Source organism: Dasypus novemcinctus, chromosome 13, assembly GCF_030445035.2.
Source record: "Dasypus novemcinctus isolate mDasNov1 chromosome 13, mDasNov1.1.hap2, whole genome shotgun sequence".
NCBI lineage: Eukaryota > Metazoa > Chordata > Mammalia > Cingulata > Dasypodidae > Dasypus > Dasypus novemcinctus.
The window spans coordinates 44,567,439-44,573,127 of NC_080685.1; positions in this window are offsets into that span (position 1 = coordinate 44,567,439).

Below are 5,689 nucleotides of genomic sequence, written 5' to 3' on the forward strand. Positions count from 1 at the left end.
AGCAGAAGAGATGATTACGTAAATGGCAGGAGGTGGTGGTGGGGTGGCTGTAGTGAGTACCTGCCTCACTGAGCCTGGAATTCAGGGAGGTTTCTGAGCCTTGGAGAGCCCATAGAATGCTTTTTCCTCAAGCACCACAGAAGCTCCTCAGGAACAGAAGTGCTCCTCATTCTATACAGCATTTTTTACATTTACTTATTTTTAATTGTAGTTAGGTATACTTAACTCTGGCAGTTTGAAAGTATTTTATGGATCCCCAAAAGAGAACCCTTACATTTGTAAACTAATCTATTCCTCGGGGTGTGGTACCCTTTGATTGCATTAAATTCAGCTGAGGGACCTTTGAATCCATTGCTTCATAAAATTTCTTTGGGGTTTTTGATTGGACTATGGAAGTGAGGCATGATTCTTGTTGAGTCCCCGACCCCTTGCTGGGTCTGATAGAAATGGAAACATAAGAAACACTTACTAAGACAGACACAGGAAGTGAGAGCTCTGCCATTTTTGATCCTGCCATGTGACAAAAAGGAGAGGCTCAAACAGCTGAGCCCTGGGGAGAAATGAACCATTTGCCTGATAGTTTACACCTGAACTTGGAAAGAGCATGGCCCTGTGCCAGGAGAGACAGGACTACAGTATCACTTAAGCACAAGGCTGGGCCCATGGAGCAGCTCAAGAGGAAAGTGTGAGCCTGAAGGGGAAGGCAGAAATCTGGGCAGAGATGAGCAGCCATCTTGCTTCACCACATGGCAACACGCCAGGATCAACAATAGCTGACTTTGGTGAGAAAGCATTTCTGATTGTGCCTCAGTCTGGACTTTGTATGGCCTTGGAACTGTAAGCTTTTACCCCAAGTAAATCTCCTTTATGTAAGCCAACAGATTTCTGGTACTTTGCTTAGGCAGCCCTTTGGCAAACTAAAACAATAACATATAAACATCATTTGAACTACTTAAAGTGAAAATTCCTTGACATTGAGTACATCGACAATACTGGGTAACTTTCAGCACCATTTCCAGACTATTTTCAGCAGTCTAAACCAAAACTCATACTCATTAACACTAACTCACCCTTCTTGCTACCCCTGGTAACCACTATTTTGCTTTCTGCCTCTATGAATTTGCTTATTCTAAATATTTTCTATAAGAGCAATGATAAAATATTGGCCTTTGGTGTCTGGCTTTTTCATTCATTTCAATTCAAATCAATAATTCATTTTAATCTTGATATTTTCAAGATTCATCCATGTTATAGCATGTACCAACACTTTACATCTTTTTATGGCTGAATAATATTTTATTGTATGAATATATCACAATTTATCCGTTTATCCATTGATGGATACTTCTACCTTTTGGCTATTGGGAATAATGCTGTAATGAACATCGGTGAACAAATACCTGTTAGAGTTCCTGGTTTCAATTCTTTTGGTATATACCTAGAAGTGGCATTGCTGGATCATATGGTAATTCTATGTTTAATTTCCTGAGGAAACAATCTTGGGGTCCAAGCCAGGCCCCTCAGTCAGAGTGAGGGAGTCAGGGCTGTTAGCAAAGATAAAGGCACAAGGAGTTGTGGGGAATTTATGCATACTGAGTTTATTCCATGCTTTTTACCATAGTTCTCTGCTCTCTCTCTGCTCCTGTTCCTTTAGGCTTTCTTTGTTCTCTCTGCTCCTGTTTACATGGGAGCTGCTTTTATGTTACTACTATCAGAATATATGATTGGCTCTTACAGTGGCATACCTATCATGTTACATACACTGATTAGCTGGCATATGGGTCAGCAGGGACCAAGTTCATCCCCAGAAGCTAAGTGCAGTTACGCTGTGTCACTGCATCCGGATATAACAAAGAAGTATGTATCCAGGACGCTTAGGCCGTTTAACTATTGGGCTCTAGCTACCCCTACATTCCACTCCTTAAACAGGCAGCATCTTAAGGGCTTGCTGCCACAGGGCCACACGCTGGGCCCAAAGACCACAGCAACAATACAAGGCACAACAAAACATAACTAAGAAAATTATAAAATCAATGCAGATTAGCACAACTCATTTCCAGATGGATCTCAGATGTTCCCTCCAATACATGGTTTGACTATTGACTACAGTATGATTACAAAGAAACTGGGGGTCCATCCTCTATTCTCCAGGAATCATTGGCACGTTGTTCAATACACTGGGGTACTATTTCCCTTAATGTTACATGTTCAGCTGGAAGCCACCCCCCACCCATTATAGGTAGCATAACCCACTGGGGGGTGGATATTGTCCTTATCTCTGAGGAGCAGTGCTTCTACTTGTCTTTGTATTATTTCCCATTCTGGTGTGGACTGGTTGGTTATCTGAAGCCATGTCCAATTAGCCTCGGTCACCAGGGCAATGGTCCACGGAAGGTCTTCTGCTCCTTCTGCTGGCAGGTCAGTGCATACCCAGCACTGGGTTATGTTGTGAACATGGACATAGGTATGAGCTCAAGACAGTTTTGGCTGCTGTCAACCTGGGTGGAAAGACAGTAGGGCCAAAGATACCATGAGAGGTAAATCATGTCCCTCAGGCAATATACATGCAACCTGTTCATCTTGGGACAGAATGGTGGCAGGCACTGGTGGCCTGGAATACCATATCTTGTCTTCCTGAACTAAAGTTGACCAGTGGGGATAGCTCCACTGGGAGCAATGGTATGGGCCACATCTGCAAGACAAAAGTTCCCCTCAGAAGGGTTCCCCCAGAGTTTTCAGGCAGTACAACTCGTACCTCAGATGGCCATTTACAAACCCACGGTGTCACAGTCAATCACGTCTTCACACCATCACCATATGGTAACAGGATAGCTCTCCAAGTGGGGACTTCAGTTATAACAATCCATGGCCATGTCCACACCACTGTTCGTCCTGACCCCAAGGTAGTGGGGGCAGGCAATACCAAAGTTCCATCTAAAACTTTAGGAAATGCAAGAAAGTCTGAGGTATTCACTATTATATGTAAGGGTAAAGCACCTCCCCATACAACCAAGTCTAGGAGTGACTGCCCTGTTCACCGCAGCTGCTCACTTAGAAGGCATACTGCCCACGACAGGCAGGTTGCCCACCCCTGCAAGGTCAGCTCCTTTGGAGACATCATACGTAATTTGTCCTTTAATAAACCATTATGCCATTCAATCATGCCTGCAAGCCTGCGGTTGATATGGAACATGCAAATTCCAATTAATGTCTTTATTTTTTTGCCCAGGTTTGCACTTTGGAACCTGTGAAATGGGTGCCCCTGTCACTCCACACTTCAAGGGAATCCCATACCAGGCACTTAAAATATTCAATGCCACAATAGTACTCTTTTGTGTTGCTATTCAGAATGGGAGGGCAAAAACTAAACCTGTCTTAGTATCCAGAGCTGTGAACAGGAACTTATATCCTTTATCAGAGGGCAGGGGTCCATTATAATCTACCTGCCATACCTGTAGGGGTTTATCTCCTCACTTTACAACCCCTTCTTTTCATGGGCACCCAATGTCTATGTGGGTATTGTTTAACACATAACTCACAGGCTGTTAACCATATTCATTGCATCTGAGTTGTTAGTGGGATACCATATCACCTGGCTATGTGCAGGAGGGTTCAAGCCCCAATATGTCCCATGTGCCTATGTAACCAGGTTGCCCATCTGTCCATTGGGTGGTATAAAGCTCTTTCTTGTGCTAGACTGTCTACAGCATCATTTCCTGGCCTTATGAGAGGCTTAAGACCTGCAACATGATAAACAGTTATACTACACTCTTGTTCTTTGGACTACAAGTCTTTTCACAAATTTTGTCCTCAGAGAGGTCTTTTACAAATCATCCATTCTTGCTGCTCCCACTGGGCAGCCATGAAGTTAGTCCTTTGTACATGGCCCAAATGTCTGTACACACAGTCGGGGGCCAGGTTTGTGCATTATCACTAGCCACACAGCTCTCAGTTCAGCCCACGGCTGCTTTGACAAAATCCAATTTCAAACCAGATATCTTCTGTATCCACTTGGATACTTACAGCAGTCCAAGACATCACCATGCCTTTGCTGGACCCATCAGTATACCAGGCATCAGCTGGTATAGTGCCCATTCCATCCATTTACGGACTAAGGTCTAAAACCTGGGGAACAGGACACCCTCTGGCCAAGGGGTCAACTCGACACTCTACTGATCCTAACACTTTCTGCAACTGTACAGACGGGGCTAGTACTCAACATTGCCCACTGTTCCAGATATGCACCCCACTTAGCCAATGAGGGCATCTGAGCCACCCCAGTTCTGGGGGCATTCAACCACAATGTACCCATCCTACCACAGGGAGGGAGGTTCATACTAGTACTCATTGTGTCCTGTAAGCACTTCATATGCTTGAATGGCAGCATACACTGCTGCTAACTGGCACTCAATGAGAGAATAGTGGGATTCTGTCCTTTTCCATAGTAGGGACCAGGACTCTTTGGGTACCCTGTGTTTCCCATGTGTTTGCCAGAGGCTTCAGCTGTACCTGGCATCAAGACAGATGACATCAAGTTGGAAAGGCATGGAATGATCAATAACTTGCAAGCCTGAGCCTGTTAACTGCCTGCTTGACAGCTTGAAAAGCATGTTCATGGGTATCAGTCCAATCCCAAACACTTCCCTTCTTCTGGAGGGCAAACAAGGGGCCTCTGTGCCAAATGAGGTATAAATACCTTCCAATATCCTAATAGGCCAGTAAATGCCTGTAACTGTTTTACAGTAGTAGGTCAGGGGTACGCTTGTACCTTATCTATAACTGCCTCAGGGATAACTTTTACCTTACCTGACCAAACAACTCTCAAGAATTTGACAGATACTCCAGGCCCAAGGACCTTTGCTTCATTGACTGCCCAACCCCACATTGCCAGCCTAGGTCCTTGGCTGCTGCTTCTAAATCTGAAAGAGAATCAGAGGTTAGCATGACATAACAGGGGATTTATGTATCCAAGTAGAGAGATCCTGTTCACTCAAAGCATGACAGATGGTTGGGCTATGAATATACTCTTGAGAAGCATCAAAAAAGGTCCACTGGCATTCTTCCCAAATAAAGGCAAATTGTTCTTGACTCTCTGGGGCAATATCTACAGAGAAAAAAAGCATTAGCCAAATCCACCACGTAATGATATTGTCCCAACACATGTGCTAGCTGATCCATGATCTCAGTCACTGATGGGACTGCTGCATGTAAAGGTGGAGTCACTTATTCAGTTCACAGTAATCTACCATCATGTGCCATGGTCCACCAGGCTTTTTGACAGGCCATACAGGGGACTATATGTGGCCTCCAGTCCACTGTCCTCCCTAATCAGGTTCCTTGGCCCACTTGCCAATTTTCAAACACTGTCCTCTGGTTCTGCCCATAAAACATCTTGTAAACAGAGAAGACATCCTGTTAGTGGAGGCTTTTCCCCCCAAAACTTAGTGTACTACTCTTCTGGCATCAGCTTTTTCCAAAGAGCTGGTAGTACTTCATTAGGTTGCTGCTTTATCTTATCTGGATTCACACTGGCATCAATGAGGTCTGCCTACATTTGCAGTCAAGACTCTTTCAGCAACTTCAAGGACATGCTCCCCTGGGTCTGCACTGGGCTGGTCTCTTGCCCTCCCATACAGCCCCCTCCTCATGCTGCTTTGGAAGGGGGAGGGACCTTTTGGACTCTACAGTC